The following is a 22387-nucleotide window of genomic DNA, read 5'->3' as shown; positions in this document are numbered from 1 at the left end:
GGCCGCGGAACACAGTTTCAAGACTCAAGAGAGTTGCAAAATAGTATAAAACAACTTGGTTTATTATTATTTTGTTTACAGTTCAGCTTGGATTTTTTTTTCTGCGCAGCATAGATTTGCTGTGCGCGCTGAAGCCACAAGCTGTGCGCGATGGCGCACGCGCGCAGTTTAGAGGGAGCACTCGCCAGTCCATCGCAGGGCAGAAATAGCCGTCTTTTGCCCAATTTACTATATTGCCAATGAAAGCAAATGGTTCGGTCCAAGAATTGTCCAAGAACTCTGTTCTCCTCATCTATCTTTCTCTTTTTCCTTTTGGGATCCATGGCTCATCACACACCCAGCGGTTTGTTTACAACTGCGACCCGCCTGGCGCTACACCGAGCTGCAAGAAACGTGTGCTGCAGCTTATGACGCAAATCTCCGTTGACAGATATTTTGAAATGTAATATGTATTCTACACATTTTTCATCATTGGAAAACATTAAGAATCTTTGTCTCTGGGTTTCCCTGCTACAGAAACCACACTAAAATGGAAAATATATTTTCCCTCATCTTTTTCCATTTTCACACATTTTAAAAAAAAGCTCCAGGGAGCCACATGGGGGGCGCTAAAGAGCCGCATGCGGCTCTAGAGCCGCGGGTTGCCGACCCCTGCCTTAGACACTGGAAGTAAAGGACACGTGCAAACTGGGAATTTTAACAAAAAGAATTCTTTATCTATAAAAAATGAAGTTCTTCCTTTTCCAAGTCATACACAGTTTACACGGTAAAACTGTATTGCTCCGTGTCTAGATAATCCATCCATAGTTTTTTCTAATACAATATACGGCTTGACAGGAAGCAAGCCTTTCAAAGTAAAACTTAATCCTCTTAAAAGCCACTGTTAAATGATGCGTTTGTCTGTTTATAACAGCCGCCCAGAAAAATCTCTTTACAATTACACTGTCGCGCTGCGCTAAAGGATCCTGTCTATTGCGCAATACGCGATTAATTCGAAAAACTCTGCAAATTATTCTTGCACCTTCCGCAACAGGTTGCAGTCGTAAAAATGGACATGGCTATGACAGACTTCCCTATCTCCTCCACTTATAAAGCCTTTAATGATAATTAGCTTATTAATCATCAATTATTAACTTTTAGCCTAGAAGAGGGGTGTCTAACCAGTTGTAGTCTGTGTTAGACTTCTCCAGCAAATCACTTTAATTACAAATGGAGTTTTAACCATTAATTCACCACAAGCCAATGAAAATGTCTCAGTATATTCAGTTATCTCAAAAGGAGGTAATTCGGTAACTCTTAAAGACCCAGGGCAGTCAAAAGCCGGTCAACGGCGGCAAATCGCCGTCTATAGCAGCTCCTGCCGCCGCCTACTTTTCCCCGATTATACATCCCAAAAACCAGCTTAGCATCTGTCTCCACTGAGAGCAACATTAACGAGTGATTGGGTTCGTTGTTCCAACCGAGATGCTACTTTTCCGATCAAAACACAGACCGGTGTTATGCCGAAAAGTGCAATAAAACCGTGAGAGCCGACGTGAGTTTTGAAACTGCAAAGCTTTTTAAGCGAAGATCAAACGTGCACAGCACCGCGTTCATAGACCAGTGTGATGCATTCACGAGCGTCAGAAAGCTATGGTGCATTCAGGAGCATGGGACATTTCAAACTTACAAGGAAAGAGGCATAAAACTGAATAGAACTTAACTCATACAGTAATGTATTTATCCAGAAACAGTGTGGGCTTTCTTACAATACTGAATGCTCTATAATTGTATTTCTGATATTTTTTGATTATGCACATCTGTTAGCTTTTTATTCTGAAAAATCTATAATATTACATATAATATAATATTACAGCAGCAAATTATCAAAGTTTTTCAGGGGATGCATTTTGTGTTTGTCTCTAGAATCCTCGTCGATGATACGATATCGTGTGTGTGATGAGTGCAAGTGAAATTAAACTGAGATAAGAGATTTCGAAAGAGCAATATGACTGAAATAAATTCAACATGTGAATTCAATTTCAAATTCCAACCCTGTATTTTTATCATAAAAATTCGACTTTGTTCGTGAAGAAATGTTACGATCGTTTTTAGAACAGAACTGTGAATAATAATAAGATGAATAGACCTCACCTAATCTGATCTGTTTTATGTGGTGCTAGTAATTCAAATTAAACAAATTTTATGCAAATGGAGATTACCTTACCTTGTTAAAACATGATAACATCATGTGAAAAAATAATGTTTTAAGAATAATGATAAAAAAGAAATGTTTTTAAAGAATTGATCATTCACATTTTTTGCCTTTTTTATTGAATTTGAAACATGCACTCTGACTCTATTGTTTAAATAATCACCTGTCTTGAAAGCTTCCAAAATATATCAGGGAGAGTCTATTTTTCAAAATTCTCCCCTCCGGTGCTCGGGCACCGGCATAAATGCACCCTCCTACTTGATAGTGTGCAGCCTGCTACTTTAAAAAGGTTTGACTGCCCTGGAGACCATTCAATTGCTGATTGAAAATAACCACAAACAACTGCTATTGAGCTAGTTATTTATTAAACTGATAATTCCCTGTTACAGTAATAATTCTGTTTAATAACACCACTAGAAACAGGACTTGCTATTAAATAAAACACAAAAAAATTGAAAAGTTGTCAGGGATTGTGGAGTTGAACCTGAATTCAGCCAGACACAGAGACACGTTTTACTAGAGTTTATTGAATAAAGATGAGTTGTGGATGGAGGACCGGAGACTGTACCGGACTAGAGCTAAGTGGAGATGTTGGCAGGAGCTGGGAGACGCGGCGGAGCAGATTGACGTGAGTGAACGCAGGCAGGCGTGAGGCAAGGCGATGACGAGAAACGAGGGCAGCCAGGAGGACGAAGGTCGAAGGAGGACTGAGGGTAGCATAGAGGAAGGTGTGAAGACATTCTGGCGAGGATGAACAGACTAAGGTTAGCTTAAATAGGTTGACTGACAGGTGGAGAGAGTCTGGGTTGATTAACAGCGGCAGGTGGGACTGATCAGTGATGGAGCAGAAAGATGGGCTGTATGGGAGGTGGAAGGTGCCAGAAACTGTCCAGGGTGAGGCAGGCAAAACTGAACCCTGACAGAAGTCAGTAAAAATGTATTAATTGTAAATGCAGCAATTTGGAATCAATTCACAGTTGATTAAGAAGTCAATTGGACCCAACACTAAATGATCACCTTCAACATAGCAGCACTATGATGTAACAGCATTGAAGGGGTTTTGGGTTGTAGCTTTGGGGTAGGACAAGGGATGGTATACACAACAGGCCTGAAGCTCGGGGCGTCAAGATCGCAGTCAGCTACGATGGCTAGCAACGTGTGACTTCACAATAGCCTGCAGCTAAGGGCCTTGGACTAGCTTTGGCCTTGATGATAAACCAGTGCTACCACTGATTAGCTTAGTTACTCTGGCACAGACTCCGTCATTCATACATCTATATAGACTCCTTCCCCTATTTGCCATGTGCAAGATGGCCTCGGGTGAGATCACAGGCTAACTTGCTAGCCTAGCGTGAGGGCAGACTACAAACCGAGGGGCGGTTACCAGTCAAGACAAAGAGCTTCAACAGAAAACGTGGGAAGCTTTAAAGACCAGAGCAGGAAACAGAGATGGGAGGAAGGAGAATTGTGGAAAAGAGTTCTAAACTCAACTGATCGGCACGGCTCGTTTCTAACAAAAACAAATCAAACACAGCACAAGTCACTTATAACGTTATCACACTTTGGAAATATTCAACAGAGTTCAAACAAACTCCTTTGGAGTACTTAAGCATTAAACCTGTTCCTAATATGTTCTGCCAAGGCACAATAAAGGGAAAAAAATCACTTCCCTGAAGTGTCTGAAGTGTATAAACGAAAATAGATCTCTTTACTTATTGTCGCTACCAAGAAGGGAAATTGTTTGGTTGCACAGTTTAGCGTCTATGGATCTCAGCCGGGCTTGGTGGGGAGATGAAAGGCAGCTTTGGCTGCGTTGCTGAGCTCTCTGCATGCTGGCTCTCTGGGGCGGCTGCGGACGTCTCGGTTCGGTTCCAAGAGCAGCTGTTGCTCCTTGGTTGGTCCGACGGTTTTGTTTGGCTAAAACTAAATGAACAGAGCTTGCTTGGTCACAGAGCTGTGGGATATCCCAGTTGCATTAAAGACTAATTAACCTTTCTGGTACTCTACACAGAGGAAAAGTGATGCAGCAAACTTGGTCCTGGCAATAATTTGATCACGGGGCCACCACATGTAAAAAGCACGCAGAAGTTCAGCTGAACTTCTTCTCTGGGTCCATTTTACCCAGTATAACAAAGAGTATTTCTAAACAGGATTACCAATTGTAACTTTAACCGTCATTAGAAAATTGCCTCCTGAAACTCCTATTGAGACCTGCGATAGGTATACCCTACCTTTCAGCCAAAGACTGGTGCTGATAGACACTGGTCCCCTACGATCCTGAACAGGTTTGGTCTCCCAACCAAACACATGCTTTGCTGCTTTTTGTTCACAAGCCGTCATTGCAACTTAAGATGAAATAAAACCAATTAAGAATGAACCCCCATATTGGCGTTCCTATGCATTAAGATTGGTAGATTTTAAATATTTTGGATGTTCAAAGGAGCTTACAAAATCTATGCGTTTGAGGCAATGAGCATGCTGACTGAGATGAGATATGTGGATTCCTGCTTGCATGATTCTCATGACTCTCACATGAAGCTGCTGTGCACAAGACAGCCCTCTGCAGTGCACAAAGCCCAAGGCTGTTTTTTTTTACTCAGTATACTGGTACTGATCCTTTTTTGGGGGGGATAAAGTGTTTGTTTTTATGTGTGTCTTAATCAGCCCCTGCCCTTCTTGTTGGAACTTTAAATGTAATGAGGAACAAACATTAATTATTTCTTAGGTGTTTCCCTTTTTTTAGTGGTTGAAGTTAAGGTTGTGCACAGCTTTTTTTAATATCCCATTTTCTGAGAGCCAATCTCATTCAACACATGCTTAATTTGGAGATCTGTTCTCAGCATGACACAGGTAGTCCTTTAACACAGACTGTACCGTGGTTTTGTCTCAGAAGGGGTAAGACATACACATTAAGGATGTCGGTGTCAAGTCGAAGGGCTGTCAGGGTTCCACAAATCACTATCTGAGGTCACTGAAAGTACAACCTTGAACAAATGATCCAAATGGTGGAATTTGAGGCCATTTTATGTGCACCAAGCTGTCTCTCAGTGACTACAAAAGAACTTCATATAATTGTTTAAGCATGTAAAAAGTATATTGGAGCAATTTTCTAAGGACAATTTGTCATGATTTGGCTTGGATGAACCTGGAAAGAGCATGCCCACACAGAGCAGTTTTTGAGAGTTTACTGCAAAGGGTGGATGGTGGATGACAAGAACCAGAGTCAGTTACCAGACAGAGATGCAGGAGCTAGCTGACAGGAACAGAGCAGGGAGAAATCCAGAGGAGCTGGGCTGCTGCAGAACCAGGACAATGAACCAGAGGACAACGGAGACGAAGGAGCAAGGCGTGACAAATGAGGAGCGAGACGAGACGGACCAGAACAGGAGAGGACTTGATAGGCATGGAGTAGATGGAGCGAACAGTAGCTGACAGGCTTGGTGTTGAGGTTGACGGAAGACGAGCCAGCGACGAGGCACAGACTAAGGTGAGTTTATTTAGGGAGCCTGGCAAGTGACGTGAATCCTGACTAATTAGTGTGCAACAGGTGTAACTAGTTGCTGAAGGAGCAGAGGGTGAGCTAAGAGACAGGAGGAGGAACCGAAAAACAGAACAAGCCAGACAAAGACCAAACCATGACACAATTACTAATGGCTACCCATTCTGGTTGGATAACAAATAGCCCATATGAAATTTGCAGGATTATTTTGTCTGTTATCCTCTAAAGAGAACATTCCAAACCTTAAACTCTGGCATATCAAAAAAGTATGTGGCTTTGATTCTGTAATTTAATGATTTCATTTGTTTTCCCTCATCTTAACTGAGGCGAAGGAGATGTTGTTGCAATTTACATACAATACCTCCTGTATTTTATTGTTTTTCTTTTTGTGACCTCATGGGTGACTCATCAATATGCTCTCAAAGCATTATGTAACTTTTTGAAATGCATTTTATAGTTATTCAGGTTATATGTCAATATTTGCTTGATAATCTGTTTGACTTTTACAGGTTTTACTTTTGTCCAACCTTTCACTGTCAAGGCACTGTAGCAACATACTTAAAAGAAACCAGCATTGGAACAAAAATAAGTTTAATTAAATATCCAGCCTGTTGATGGACTGCTGGTGAACAGTTACTGTGAAATATGTGTATGCTTTGCTTTTGGGTTCATTTATTTTTACCACATGATCTAACATCAGCCTGCTAAGTTTAGTTCAAAGCAAAGATGATGTGTCTTTGCTTCAGTATGGACTGTTTCAGTGCAAAGTTGTTGAATTCTTGGAAAAGTGGATGAAAAACTGTTTAACATGCAGCGTGATTCACTAAAGCTGCAATAGCTGTGCTTATGTCATTACTTTGCATGTCCCTAAGTAGCTAGGTGCTAAGTAGCTAAAGCATGTGCAAATGGCAATCAGCATCTGAGACAGAGTAAACGATTCACGATCAGATCAGAACAGAACCTGTGCAACCATTAGCATGTTGTAAACCCGTTTTGAGTTTGTTGTGAGCAGCAGAGATTATGAAGTCTAACAGCAGGTTGGAGGAACGGCCTGCAAAAGCGCCCCTTTGAGTATCTGGATTGCAGCAGTCTGTCCCCGAAAGAGCTCTCCAGTTCTACAACAGCTCCATGCATGGGGTGGGACACATTATGTTGTTTATTTTTTCCCAGGCCTTCTGTCTCACACCACCTGCACTGGGTCCAGGGGGCATACCAGGACAGAGCTGGCCCTCCTAATGGGTTTATCCAGCTGCTTCCTCTCAGCTGCAGATAAACTGCTTCTCAAAGAACCCACACCACAGAAAATGGCAAGTAGTAACCCAGGAGCCCTCCTTGCATTCCAAAAGACCAGCAGGTAGAGTCAGCTCTAAACCTTCTTGTAAAGAGCATCCGTGTTGTGACTCCTCTCCATTTTATTATTCAGGTGAACATCAATGTACCTATAAGAGTCTACTATCTCAACTTCAGTTCTGTGGTTGTTAACTGGTATCAATTGGGTGGGTGTGCGCCTTCGAAAGTCCACTACCAGTTCCTTTGTTTTTGCCGCATTTAACCTGAGATGGTTCTGCTGGCACCAGTCTATAAAGCTCTCTATCCAATATTGTGACTTTTCTCATCACCCCTGTCTACCTTGCACCACGCTACTGTCCTGCTCTGTTCCACTGTACCCTTTTTGGTTTTAAACAGACCCGTTAAGGCAGTGACTTTAGGCTCCACTGTATCGTTTGTGCCTTGCTGCTATTAAGAATTACTGTGTGGCAAGAATACTGAAGAAATATGTGAGAAACAGTAAAATAAAAAGGTAATGGAATCATTAAAAATAAACACATAAACAAAAACTACAAATGCACCCCTTAAATACAAGTATATCTTGATTTGTTTTTAAGGATAAAATAATCCATAGGGTAAATACCTGGATCATAGATTAGGCTCTGACATGTCTCTGTGTATGTGAGTGTGAGACACAAAAGCAGAGTAGGGATAGACTGATTAGTTTCAAACTGTTAAAATTCTGTTAAATTTGGGCCTTTTTATTTTTATAGTGTTAAAGATTGGGTTTACCGGCCTGCTGTTACATGTCTATTGAAAACCCACCTTACCCGGTTTCCAGATTTGGCCGCAAGTGAGAAAACATTAATCAAGAGGTAGAACAGTTTAATATGCATATTTAATTCATAGTAATTATATATGGAGACAGAGTTTACATTACCAATCAAGATGATTTCACCACGCGGTTGAGAAGTCTGTCTGAAGTAAGTTTTACCAAGACATTCCTTTTTGCTACAGTGTGTGCCCTCCCCTAAGTTATGGAGGGAGTGGTGATCTAGTATTCGAACAAAGAAACTCTTCTGGCCCACTCCCCCACCTGCCATAAAACTCTGTTTATCTTACACTGGAGCAGGGAGAGACAGACACCACTCTGCTTGACTAAGATATTTTCTTAAAAATTTCCCTCTGTTTTGATCCTAAATAGATCAAACCAAAAACTAGGCTAAACTAAGTCCATGTCTTGAAACCTTTAAGCAAAGTGTAAATGGTAAGATGCAATATTGTAACCTATTGTCCCCTCTGTTGGCGATTTATGAAATCAAATTAGGTTCAAATTTACCCCTTTAATTTAAAATAACCCAAGTATAAGCGAATGAGCTACTAAACCTATCTGAATCTCAAACCTACTAGAATTAAGAAAAGTAAGCACCTTTATCAGAGAGGTGCAAGGCTAAGATAACTTTGCAACTACCAGAAACTGTTATATGATCTAAATATGACTTTAAGAGTCTAACCTAGATTAACAAGATGTCTTTTTAGAAATTAATATAACCTGTGAAAGCACTACACTGAGATCAAACCACAGAATAAAAACCCGATTATCATGCAATGCAAAACCAAGATTCTAACAGTACTAGCATTTAACATCTTAGGAATATGTAACTTATAAGATAAATACAGTGATTACAAAATTCTTTTTTTTTTTTTTTTTTTTTTTTTTTTTTTACACAATGCATTCAATTGTTGTCATGATGTCTTGCGTCTCAGAGATGTCTTCTCCTCGCCCTTAAAGATGATGGTTTATAGAGTGATTTGTCCCAACCGCGATCTCCACACAGCTGTATGTGAATCATTTTATTAAAAATAAAAAACAGAAACAAAATAAAAATCCAGCAGCAATCGGCGTGTCGAGCTGTTCCGGTGATCTTTCCTTGAACCCTCTGGCGGCTGGTACACACGGCTCCTGGAATCTGAAGGGCCCCTGACCTCTGGCCCACCACATTTGTCTGTTGATGACCTTAGCATGTACTCCTTTGAGGTTGGGGGTAGGTGGACCCTCCTTCACATTCCCGGACTCACCTAAGTTTATGTCTCCAATACAACCTGAAACTTACACAACAGTCTTTTAGATATCAAATGGCTACCTGTAATTCCGGAGGTTGACTTCGGTCCCGAAAAGCCCCTTTCAGTTATATGGAATCGTATCCAGTAATGAAATTAACTGAACATTCCTACAAGAAACAAACTACAAGCTTTTGACCCCATTTTCAATTTGGACTGTGTACAGATTTTAGCCCATTGTTTTTAGAATCCCCATTAATCCTTACCACCTTCCATTGTTCCATCTTCATCCTATGGGAAACCTATTTTAGAAATGTAATAGTTAATGAGACACTTTATCACAGTTTCACTGTCCTCTCCTTACACTGGGCCTCTGATTGTCCTGTAAGAAAATGCACGCAAGCACACATACTTTAATCTCTGGTAAGGATCGGCTTGTCTGTAAAATCAAAAATTAGTTAATGCAGTTTTGAAATCAAAGTACATTTATCCTGTAAGAATGTCAGCATGCTTTTTTGGATTCAAAAAATTACCAGACATTGCACACAAAACTTCTCAGCATGTGACCACTCCATTAAACTCTGTAACCTCTGCTCAAATTTCAGATGTCCACTCTGTGTGCTGCGAAAAAGTTCCTATTTTTAATCTGAGAGAAAAAGCAAACCCCCATTTTGTTCACCTATCGTTCTATCAAGTGTTCAAACCTTGATCTAGTGAACTCCAACACGAGATATGCGGCTTTGAATCCTATTTTAACAGGGTCTTCAATAGAACTAGGTTACATTAAGTTAACCTCTGTTTTTCTCTGTTTTTCTATTTCATGCAGTTTTTCCTAGTTTATGTAGTTGATCTATTGTATTTAACATTCACTTTTCGTACTGCTAAAACTGTGGGCCCGTTTCTATAACCCATCTGTTTAACCCTTCTAGAATCTTCCTCCAGCAGATACGGGCTTTTCTGACACTTCGCCCAATAAATCTAATTTATGGTCCAGGCCTGTGTCTTGGGAGTAGACTGAACAAACATTTGGAGAGTTCTTTCGGGTTTTTTTTAAACAACCGTTATCTAATTTACAACGCAGTCACATACCTCCCCTGTGGTCCTGCAGTAGAACCCTTCATCCAGGTTAATTAACGGTATCCCCTTTCCATTTTGTGTAGTTTTTGCATTTTATCCTACTTTCCCTCCACGGAACAAAAATAATTTTGTTACAAAAACATCAACCGAGAACAGTATATGGTTGTCAAGTGAAGACAATTTAACTACAAACACTTGTCTTTATTGAAGTAGGAAAACCACTGCCCTGTATCCTGAATCCAAATCAAAATATAATGCAATTTCATCATACCATATATCTGCAAGAGGTCCTTCAAAAGTTGTGTAAGATCAGTGTACCCATTGAAATGATGACTGTAGACTGATGGCCTCAGTTGCACACAGCAATTCGATTTTGTGAGAATGCTGGATGTTCCAAGTTATTTACATACTGAGACAGAGTGGAACCTGAATAAAACACCTGGTAACATAGCAACTTCTGGTGAAAAGCTGGTGTATCATAGTAGGCAACAGTTATTTGTACAATAGAAAAATCTTAATACTTGTGAGCTATTAAGAAATAACCTAACAGATCCGTTTAACCTATGTTGTTTAAAAACAGAATGTCTCAATCAGGACACATCTGTGCTTACCAGAAAGGCCCCACATTGTAAAACCGAGTTGCATAATCTTAAATAATGATAACAACTGTGTTTGGTAGATTTTTGACATGCAGCTGTTAACCAGAAAGACAACTCACAGAAAGCTAAATGTAAGTGTAGCATGTAAAAATATTCCCACCCCAGTGGATTTTCTGCTCATAGATAAAATACACCTGCTGCTGTTTAATTATGAGCAATACGGTCCTAAACATAATAGAATTAAAACTCATGTTTAAAAGGAACACATCAGTTACATAGCAAAACATTTAATAGATATTAGTATATTTTTCAAAACCGCAAACCTGTGCACTGCGATACGCTCTATTCGGCTGCCTTAAGAAATGTTTTACCATCTCCTGATCCATTTGCCTAGGGACTCAAAAATTTGGAGAAAAAGAAAACTATGAGAACACAGGCCATCCATATCACATCCCATTAAATTTGTTCAGTAGTATATGGCTAGAAATAACTGTCTGTGGTTTACCTTAAAGATGTTTTATACCAGTCCGTGGCTCCTGAGATGGACTCGGACTGACATGCAACAGATCAGGCAAACATGAGATCGGAGTTAAGACTTCATATTCAAGGCTTATATGTGTGACACTCCACATTTCTTCCCCAGTGTTGCAGTAGCAAATTGCTGTAATGTCTCTGCGAGCACCTCAGTGACAAAGTCCCCTTTTCACAACTCAGATGCTGATGAATCAAGTGGCTCCAATATGTGCATAAAGTTCATACAGTCACTTCCCTTGACAGCTTGGGATCTGCGCTGTTCATGAGCGTTGGCCACTTTTCCAGGGTGCGGAAACATTGTTCATGGGAGCGTTATCCCCTTACTGGGGTACTGACCTTCTGGATGTGAGGTCGTATTGGGACTTCATGCCAGGAATTGGTGACTCGATGCCAGGCTGACTTGCTGATGAGAAACAGTCACATGCCCAGGGCCCAGTGTAAGCAGCTGTAGGTGTTTGAAAAGTTCTAACATGTCCACCTCGTCTTTTTGGTCCTCTGCTCCTTTCCCCATGTCTGCACTGATTGCTACACTGCCATCCGCGTTCATGCGCAGGAACAACAAATCTGGAATCAAATGAAGAACAGAAAAGCGGAGGAGGCACCCCCCCTTTAATTAAATTAGAGACATTGTTTGGTGCAATCTGCCGCTTACTGTTACTCCCATCCTATGTTGTTTTCCTATAACTGTAATTTTACTAACTTCTAGTAATTAACAAACTCAAGCGTTGTTTCAATCTGAAAAACTCACAGAGAAAGAAATGGCAATTAGAAGGATTTTATTGATACAATATTTTAAGTCTTTGGCGCTCAGACCTCGGCAGGAACATTAATGCTGAATTATACTTTAATATGCATAAGTAGATGTATGAGAACAGGTATGTTCCCCCCAGGTCTGAAACTGGTGGTGGAGTGGAGATAGAAGAAGTTTGTTCAGTCCATATGGTGATCTGTTTAAGATAGATGTCCAACTTGATAAACACAGGTTTGCATGAACTGTCCATGATGAGCAAGCTTGAAGCGACTGTGGAGAGGAAAAACTCCCCTTTGGGAAGAAACCTCTGGCAGAACCGGGCCCAACATGGTGGTCTTCTGCCGGACCAATAACAGGCGATAGGGAGTGATGAAGACTGAAGGGAGAAAACACTGATGGGTTGAGGATGGAGGAACGTCTTGGAAGCTAGATGAACTCAGCTATGATGGTGTAGAAGGGGTTGGGGGTGGGTTGAATCGGACATCTGATTCGAAATCCAACAAGCAATCCGTTTGCGCTTGCTGGTTAGCAGGCTGAGACGTGGATTTGAAGTTGCTTTTAAGATGAGCGTGGGATGCTGATTGGCTTCATGGAGGTGCGGTTCGTAGCTGATTGGCTCACATCAGAGGCGTATCGGACTCTGATTGAATGGAGGCAGGCGATGAGTTTCTTCGATTGAACTTGCGCCTTCAGCTTCATGTTTTCTCCCCTCCTTTGAGTCACAGGCAAATGGTGTATCAAATATTGTCCCAGCGAGCGTATCAGGAGGTAAGTTCATCCGCTGAGACACTGAAGAGGACACGCTGTCTAACATTATTTATCCAAATAATCCACCCATAATGGACAGAGTTGTTTTAGGATCCACACCTGTGTGTTTTTCCCGTAAATGTTGTGAGTCCCAGTCAAACTTAGGAAGCTCTGCTAAAGTGAAAAAAGAAAATGCTGTATAACTACATCTATCAAGGAAGAAAGTATAAAAAAAACACTTAAGTTACATTTTAAAATGGCTCTAAAAGCAGTTTTGTGCCTTTGTTTAGAAAATTTTTAAGTCAAATTCTGCCAGCCACGATCGATCACCAGCAACTGATGTTGAAAAGTTTTTTCACCAGAATTTGCACATTACCAAATGAACAAAGAAAAAAGATTCCTCGGCTCCTACATTACTTTGTAACAAGGGCATCTGCATTTTGTGGGACTATGAAAATGTGGTTACATATAATGAATACTTTGGGAACCGTCCTGTGATTATCCCATAATAATTTCCATTCCTATTAGTTTCTGCCATTCTGTAATATCAGTATCTATAATAAAACGATGCAAGCCATGAACATTTGTCATAGATTCCTTAATTGTAGCTGATTCATTTGAGGATGACTTCAAAACTGACTCATAACTAAATGCAGGGTTAACAAAATCTGTCAAATCAACCGCAATATCCTTTTGCCCACACTATTAAGGTACAGTTTAACCTTAACTTATAACTTTTTTTTTTTTAGTTTTGCTTACTCGTGTTTTCCCAGGACTGGCAAATGAGCAAAAGCTGATGGGGTTTACTACTCTCTATTAAAGCCTAACGGATTATATCTATTTATTTATCTATTACAACTAGGGCTATCAAACAATTAAAACCTTTTAATCACTATTTAATCGCAAATTATATTTTATTTCTGAAAGTGTATACATTCATTAGGCATTTTAAAATGCTATTTCGCAATAGATAACGCTAGTTAAAATTACACAGAAGGCATCTTCCCTTTTTTGTTTTTTCCCAATTTATAATGCCTCAAACAGATGTTTAATGTTCTCCCAAATTTTCAACAACTTTTCCAAACTTCTAACCTCTTTTTAACTTTTAGGCTACAGTTTAAAATAAAAATTTTCTCCAAAACTCACCAAGATGCAGCCGGACGTGCGCTTCCCAGTGCAACTCACCCAATCAGCTTGCAGCCAATACCTCAAATAGCTAGTCTGCATTAAAACTCCACCTGCACTTCAACAAACATCATTAATGCATCGACCTTTTTTCCAATGATTTACAAATTCCCCTTAGTTTTTTACCCATATTTTTTACTGAGCCAAATGCACTCTGCTCCACAGCACTTCTCTTATCTTGGGGCCCACGCACATGGGGAAATTGACACCCTCATGAAGACACACACACACACACACGCACACACACACACACACACACACACACACACACCCAAGCAGAAATGCACACAGAGACACCCACACTTTGCAGATCCGCAGGCTCAATCAGTTTCTCTTACACTTCTGTCACACAGCATGGATCCCATTCACAACCGAGACATTCAAAATGTTTTACAAGACATTAATATTTAGACAGCTAGCGCTAGTGATGGGTCGATGAGGCGTCATGAAACGTTTCGACAAATTGCCACTCTGTGCCGATACTGTGCCGATACTGTGTCACTGAATACTGACACCTGCTGGACCTTAAAAATCCCTACAGGCAACCTGGTTGACAGAGTTAACTGACACTGATTTGATGACCAAGTATACACAATACAATTTAAATCATTGTATGTTGCATTGTATTATTTTATATTTTCATTTGAATTAAACATATATTTGATTTTTTTTAGATACAGTCAATAAATAATGTGAAGGAGGATGCTTGTGGACTGGCTTTTTTATTTTTTACAAATGGTTGATCGGGCGCTGTGTTTATTTCTGTTCTGAAATCGGACATGCTGAGAATGACAAAGGGAGGAAGAACTACTCAGAGCAGCAGCTTTCTACTCAGTGTAGATCAGCTGTTTTTTCTGAAACGACGCTCAGAACAAAGACGCACAGCGTAACCTCTCCAACCAAAAAGGCGTTGCAGAACCCATCCATCAGTGGTGCGCTCCGATCAGCACCTGGCGCTCACAGAGCAAGACTGTGGTACACCATCACACCAGAGTAGCAAAATGGTTAAAAATTAACCATTATTAACCGTTATTTTGTTTACAGTTCAGCTTGGATTTTCTTTACTGCGCAGCATAGCTTTGCTGTGCGCGCTGCTGTGCGCGAATGCACACGCGTTCAGCTTAGAGGGAACAAAAACAGTTTGGCGCGTCAGTCAGTTCGAAACAGGTGCTGTATTGGTCACGTGACCGAAACAGTTCCTGTATCGGTCACGTGACTTTTCCGTAGCAATACACACATCGACACGGGTTTCGCTCTATGAGACCGACACATGCGCCGACGCATCGGTGTTGCCGGACCCATCACTAGCTAGCGCACCACGGAGGGACCCTTGTCCTTTCCGTAGTCGACAGAACTTTCTCACTTATTTTAATATCTCCTTAGTCTGTCGTGCTCCAGAATCCCATTCTGGAGCTAGGGAACAATCCAAATTGTCCCCCTGGGGCCCCTTTTAATTCACTATTTTCTTCTCTATTTTCTTCTATTACAGCTCACCTATTCCCTGCTTCTTTATGAGTGTTCCTAATTCTCAAGAGGTAGCGCAGCCCCTCAGCCCTAAATATCACCTTTGTCACAGTCTGGTTTCCGTGTGGCCAATCCCCCGGACATAATTTTTGTCTTTATGTTTATCTTTTTTATTTTGTTTTATTGTATTTTTCGACAGCCTCACCACTTACGGCTTCTTGCCTTTTATTTTATTTTAAGTTTCTACCTTATTTTACGTTTTTCTGACATGGACATACACAGAAATCCCATTCAATAATTTCTCGGTTTCAACATAAATTCCATTCAATCCTCTCATTAATATCTCTGTTCAACCTCTGATATTTTGAGAAGAGAAAGTCTCATCCACAGCACCACTTTCAATTTAACCTAAACATCTAACATTTCGCCAATTGAGAATAAAGGTCCCCTTACCTGTTTTGGGTCGACCATGTGATGCTATTGACAAGCCTCCCTTCGTGTCCAATATTCAAATAGTTCCTCTGCTTACTGCCAAAATGTGACGGTCACGGCACCATGTTAAAGATTGGGTTTACCAGCCTGCTGTTGCATGTCTATTGAAAACCCATCTTACCCCGGTTCCAGATTTGGCCGCAAGTGAGAAAACATTAATCAAGAGGTAGAACAGTTTAATATGCATATTTAATTCATAGAAATTAAAGATTGAGACAGAGTTTACATTACCAATCAAGATGATTTCACCGTGCGGTCGAGAAGTCTGTCTGAAGTAAGTTTTACCGAGACATTCCTTTTTGCTACAGTGTGTGCCCTCCCCTAAGTTAGGGAGGGAGGGGTGATCTATTCGAACAAAGAAACTGTTCTGGCCCACTCCCCCACCTGCCATAAAACTCTGTTTATCTTACACTGGAGCAGGGAGAGACAGACACCACTCTGCTTGACTAAGATATTTTCTTAACGATAGGCAGAATATTGGGTATTTGCATTTATCTGCGCTAATTTGGTGGAGTGTTCTTTGGGTTAGCTCCACTATCGGTGTCGGAAGAGGAAAGCTCCAGAAGCCGAGAGCGACAGTGGCTGCCAAGAGAGAATCTGTCCCCAATCACCCTCCCCACTGCTGGCGCCTGAGCTGCACTCCATGCTGGCCCTTTCAAGCCGCCTCTCTCCAGCAGAAGGCGGCTGCAGACATGGCTGCTCTGCCCTGTACTGCACACACAGTTAGATCAGCTGCTGTGAAGAACAACTTGTTGAACCACACAGTCTTTATAGACAAAATTTCACAGCTTCAACTTCACAGTGAATCCAGGGTTTCAATCTCTGTAGTATTGAGTTGGCAAAGCACAGTTGCTTAATAAGGCAGTTGTCAGAAATTTTGAATGTGGCAACCTGGTGAGTTGATTGAGATGTTTGCAGTGTAGAGGGTGAATAGAAACGGTGCCAGCACAGTTACCAGCGGAGCTCCCATAATGCAGACCAACCTGTCAGACACACAGCCCTGTTTCCTCACATACTGTGGTCGACCAGTGAGATAATCCAGAATCCACTGGAATAGGTGGTGTTCCATTCCTACCCTCTCCAATTTGTCCTTTAGAAGTCGTAGTTGAAAATCGCCCATCCCGATGCCAGGCTGGTTGGAAAACTGCAGTGGGTCCAATGAAGACTACACCTAAGGGGGAGAACATGGTTGAGGACCAACCTCTAAGGGGCTTCATCAACTGGGATGTTAGTGCTACCGGCCTGTAGCTATTGAAGTCTTTTCAGTGTGCGGTTTTATGTACCGGTACGACATAGGGGATCTTCCACAGCTTGGGTGCTCTCCTCTGTTTCAGACTGATATTGAAGTTGTGTCCCATGATGCCACACAACTTCTTCCTTCTTCACTTTGGTATTTTGCTGTTTGTTCCTCACCTGGAGTTTTGAGGACAGGGTGGAGGAGGGGGGCTGGTTCATGGAGTCATCTGAAGCGGAGGGGGTGAATGATTGCTGGGGACAGAGAGATGTGAAGTTCTGGGGAAAAGAACAGGCAGTCGTCCAAGGTGAGGGTGCCTGCAGCATGTTGAACTGGGTTGGGGCTGGCTGGTCAAACCGCAGAAAGTGCTGATTCAGCTTATTCATCTAGCCCTAGTTACCTACAGTCTGGGCATTCTGTTTTTGTGACCTAAAATTGTTTTCTAAACATCACTGATGTCTTCTAACAGTGCCTCCAGTTCCTTCCTTTTTCCCTTGTGTACTGCTTTCAGATCATCTTTCCTATCTGACCTGAAAGCCCTTTTCTTCTCCTTTTAGTAGAGCTTTTATCTCAGGGTTTATCCAGGGCATGCTGTTGGAGAAACACCAAATTTTCATGAGGGGCACAGTAGAGTCCATGCACCTTAGTCCGTGAGGCATTGTTTTTTTATGTTGATGTCCTCTCCATGAGGATAGCAGAGTTTGTGGAGCTGAAGCAGTCTGTCAAGGCTTTTTTGACCTCCTCAGACCATTTTCTCACTATGCGTGTTACAACTGGTTCTCTGTGTACAAGGGGTTTATACACAGGCTGGAGGTGAACCAGATTATGATCTCAGCCACCCATGGAGGGAGGAGTGAAGAACTGTATGCCTTTTTGAAATTTGCATACAGTAAGTCCAATATTCTGTTATTTGTAGTGTTGCAGGTAACATACTAATTAAAGGTGGTGAGGGTGGAGGACAAGGAAACATGGTTAAAGTCTCCTAAGATCATAAAAAGTACATGGGGGTGATCTGTTTGCATTTTGCTTACCCACGGTAGGGATTCCTCCAGAAAATATGGTAATCCTCGTGGTAGGTGTCATGGTGGGTTCTGTGAGATGCGTGCAGAATGATTGGGGGTTGCGTTATTCAGCTCAAAGGAGAACCGCAGCATTGATGTAGTGTGCGTTGAGCTAATGACAGCTCACACTTTAGCTTATTTAGATCAGGAGGTTTTCTTCCAGGTGGGAACTTCACTTACCTTTTTATGTTGCGCTCAAACATCGAGGCGTTTGATATAAAGACATTATGTTTATACTGCCGTGGGGGTGAGTAAACTGTGGTGGAAACCCTGCACGGTGTGAATGTTGTCACAGGCTGCCTCAGTCTGACAGCTACCAGCTCAATATCCCTAGAGCAAAGCGTCTCTTTAACTGTAACATGACCTGCACCATCTGTTATTATCAAACACAGCAACACCCCCTCCTCACTTCTTTTTTTTTTTTTTTTACATGTCCTGTCTGGCAGTGTAGCACTAATGCATAATGTAAAAGGGATTTTTTTTATATGCACATGAATTTATATGCAAGGTGACACAACAACCCCCACACACAACAAGAAAAGAATCTCTCCTGTTGATTTTATTTGGGACATTTTGTTATGAGCGGAAGGATATTAAATGTAGTGGTACACGTTTTGAAGGCTGGCCATTAATAAGAGCCCTTGCCTTCAAGGAGAGGAGAGAGGCGTAACGCAGGAGCATTGAGGCACTTTGTCACTGCATGGATAGTTCAGAAACAATTCGGAATGAATAAAAAATAAACTTCTAAACAGATTAAGTGGTATTTTAGATTTTATCTTGCTAGCGGGTCTATTTTCTGATTCACCATGTAGTCGTGACTGGTGCCAAACGAAGGCTTCATAGCAGGCAGTTATTTCCCCCCTCTTACCAGTACTGCATACAGACTCTGATTATTTCAGCGTACCGGACCTTACCTGCTTACTTTCACTCCTGGCTGAGTCTAAGAAAGTTAGAAAGATAGTAAAGTACCTATTAGAGTAACACATATTGGAATGATAGAGCGAAAAAGAGTAATAGCAAATAGTTTCTTTACTTTTGTTAGCAATACTAAAAGTAGTACATATCATATTTTTCAGTTTTTGTTTTCCTGAAAGGTTCAGATTTGGAAATCAGAGTAAATTCAAGCCTTTCTGTGGTTTGTAGTTTTGTTTCCTACAGACATGTTCTCCTTTTGGGTCAGTTGTTTAGCCAAGCTGCTGCTGACTGTCAGCATTGACCAGAAGGCTGGCACAATGCAGGCACATCGTTTCCTATCATTTCATGGCAGATGATGTGCCTGTGGCGGCAAGTGTGACATACTTTTAACATGAGGCCACCTTCTACTACGTGCACCTAATCTGGGTCACAGCATATGGCAGAAAAATGACATTTCCAGCGTTCTCCCCAACCCTAACCTAGACTGTTTACCAAATTACATCTGACTTTTTCAAAGCAGATTAACTTTTTTTTTTTTCCCCAGTGTCCTCTCTAGCAATGTGGCAATAAGAATTGATGTCTTAATGCCAAATAGAGCTGGACAGATTTTCTTTCACAAATGGAGCAAACAGCTTTCGCCATAATGCTCCGCTTGATTTGTGCATGTAAAAAGCTTTATTGTGATTCCTGCAGCGAGAATTTCAAATTATATGGACACTACAATGGGAAAGTGGGAGAGTAAAGGAAGAACAAGAAGAGAAAAAAAAAAGAAAGAGAAGAGGTCAAAGAAAGAAGAGATAAAAGGAAGAGAATAATTAAATGTCCTCTGTGTGCTCCATCACCTGGAAAGAGACACAAAAAGAACAGCACAACCAACAGACATAAAGCAACAGATACAATCGAATAACACCTAGATACCATTACTAAATCATATGTATTTAAGCTGACATGTGTAGTGTGATACCTTAAAAAAAGTGAAAGAAAATAAATAAATAAATTATAGGCTTTCTGTATATAAGTGAACATTTAATACCTGGGACCCAGCACCTGTGGGAGTTTGTGAGAGTGCACTAGTTTAGGTGAAAATTATACAAAAGGAAATAGCTCGATAGTGGTTGTGGAGAACCAAAGACCCGCCTTCCCCGAGCACAGAGGCAGGGGTCAGGGGACCCATAACCCCGGACTCCCAAAGGGGCCCCCAAAGCAGTGAGCCCGAGAGGGGCCATCACAGGAAATCTGCAACCCCCCCCAACCCCAAGGAAAGAGGAGAGACGACCCGGAGGAAATCCCCCAGCCACCGCAATGCCGACGCCCCCAAGAGCCGCGGGGACGAGCCCGTGGGCTCCGCCGCCAGCCAGCCGCGCTGAAGTGGTCCTGGCCATGGGCCCTGAGGGCCGGAGGCCCCAGGGGCGCCCCGCCCCCGTGGCAGGGGCCCCGGCCGCCCCCTGGGGGGCCAGGCCCCGCAAAGCCGCCGCCGGGAATGGGCCGGCGCCCACCCGGGAACCCGCCCCAAACCCGAGGACCGTCAAGGCACCCGCCAACGCAGCGGAGGAGGGCAGGACGTGGGGGGATGGGCTCCGCACCTATCGGAGACTTGAGATGTTCTTGGGAGAGGGAGCGGACCGGACCCATACCTGGGAAGAAAAAAAAAAAAAAAAAAACCTCATTCACACCATCCCTCCCTAGTGCCCCACTTACCACACACAGACACAAAAAAAAGGACGCTGTACACACATTCCCACACATCATTCACATCAAAAAATCCCAAGTGGGGGGGGGGGGGTCACCACAATTCAACTATACGACTGCCTGTGCCCGACCCCCGGCCCCGCCCCCGGACCAGACGCCCCCCGGATCAGGCCCCCCAAAGAGGGGGGGACAACATGACCCGTACAGGCCACCCGACCAGAACCCCCCCTCACCCACTATATACTTAATAAACCCCCTCCCACCCCGACCTTACCCTAGCCACCCCTGCCCCCCATCCCTTCCTGGGGAGAGCAGAGGCGTCAGCCCCAGACCCGGCAAGCCGCTGGCTACCCGCAGCAGCCCCCCGCCAAGACCCCGGGCCCAGTGGTCCGCACCTCCTCCAGGCCCCAGACTCCGTGCCGCGATCGGAGATCGGGGGTGTGCAAAAGACCCCCGATCCTCCCTACGCCCGCTCAGATGTTGTGTTGTTGCATGTTGATCTCAGGTGTGTTTAAAAACTGGGAGCACCGAAGGGGGTGCACGGCACAACCCACCTCCCCTCCGGAAGGAAGCTGGTACCAGCGCCCCCACTCCAAGCAACTACCCAGAACCCTCAATGTCTAAATGCGAGAGGGGGTGAAGGGAGCCGTCCGAAGAGAGGCTCACACAACATAAGCCCAGCAGATTAACTTCTTTGCTGCTGCTTGTCAGAGAGAACCACAATAAACTTTCTGTTGTATTAACCATAACACCTATGGATCCCCAGTGTCTGTGTTAACCAGAGTTAACGGCTACATGTCCAGCCTTTAGGACACTTCTTTGAGCAGAGACAGTGTGTCCTGTGGTGGCGAAAAACTCTCTTTGCAGAGACACTTGTACTAGGGATACAGAGGAAACACTTTGTTACTTTACCTACATGAGGGTAATCTGCAACATGCTTCCTTCACCTGTTGAGAGGGTCATCATTACGATTCAAAGGGGTTTCATCTCTAAACCTTCTAACCTCAGTTGTTGTAATCTGACATTACTGACATTACTTAAGTGGCATATTTCATAGAATGCAGTGCTTTGAGGATGTCTTCTGCACCTGTGATGTCTGACTCTGTCAATGTGAAAATGTCATTCTCATTTTTTCTGACTTCATTGTAAAGAAGTGTGGCACATATGGCTGGTTGCTGTTCTGAAAACCTCTGTCATGTCTTGTGAGCTATTCTAGTGTGTAATCACATCTGTAATCAGTCTGTGCTTTTCTAGTTGGAGTTGTGAGCTTTAGCTGATGATTAGCTACTGTACTGCACCTAAAGAAGCCAGTGACATGTCTAATTCTACACAGTAGTCTGGCCACTATTGGTAGGGTTTTCACAATGTGGTGCCTCTCTTCTAGCCTAGCAGCCACTGCCATGTTGGCAGCATGACATGTTGGCAGCCACAGTGACAACTATTTTGGTATGATTTTCCTCTTTAATTCTTTTTAAAAACTCACCAAATGTTATAAAAAGTAGCCCAAATTTTAATAATGCGCCCAAAGCTTTTTTTTCAGCCCAACTCTGTAGGAATGATCATAGAGCCACTGTTTAGCATGAAGCAAATACAATGTTTGCTGAATAAGTGTACAT

General features: G+C 42.4%; 1 protein-coding gene across 1 annotated transcript in view; it reads left to right on the top strand.

Annotated features, from left to right (window-relative positions):
* stk17a (serine/threonine kinase 17a) overlaps positions 1 to 22387 on the top strand; it is a 72545-nt gene that overhangs the window by 17090 nt on the left and 33068 nt on the right. The gene's annotated exons all lie outside the window — the stretch shown is intronic.

Source organism: Fundulus heteroclitus, chromosome 21 (genome assembly GCF_011125445.2).
Source record: "Fundulus heteroclitus isolate FHET01 chromosome 21, MU-UCD_Fhet_4.1, whole genome shotgun sequence".
Classification (NCBI taxonomy): domain Eukaryota; kingdom Metazoa; phylum Chordata; class Actinopteri; order Cyprinodontiformes; family Fundulidae; genus Fundulus; species Fundulus heteroclitus.
This window is presented reverse-complemented; position numbering and strand designations above follow the sequence as displayed.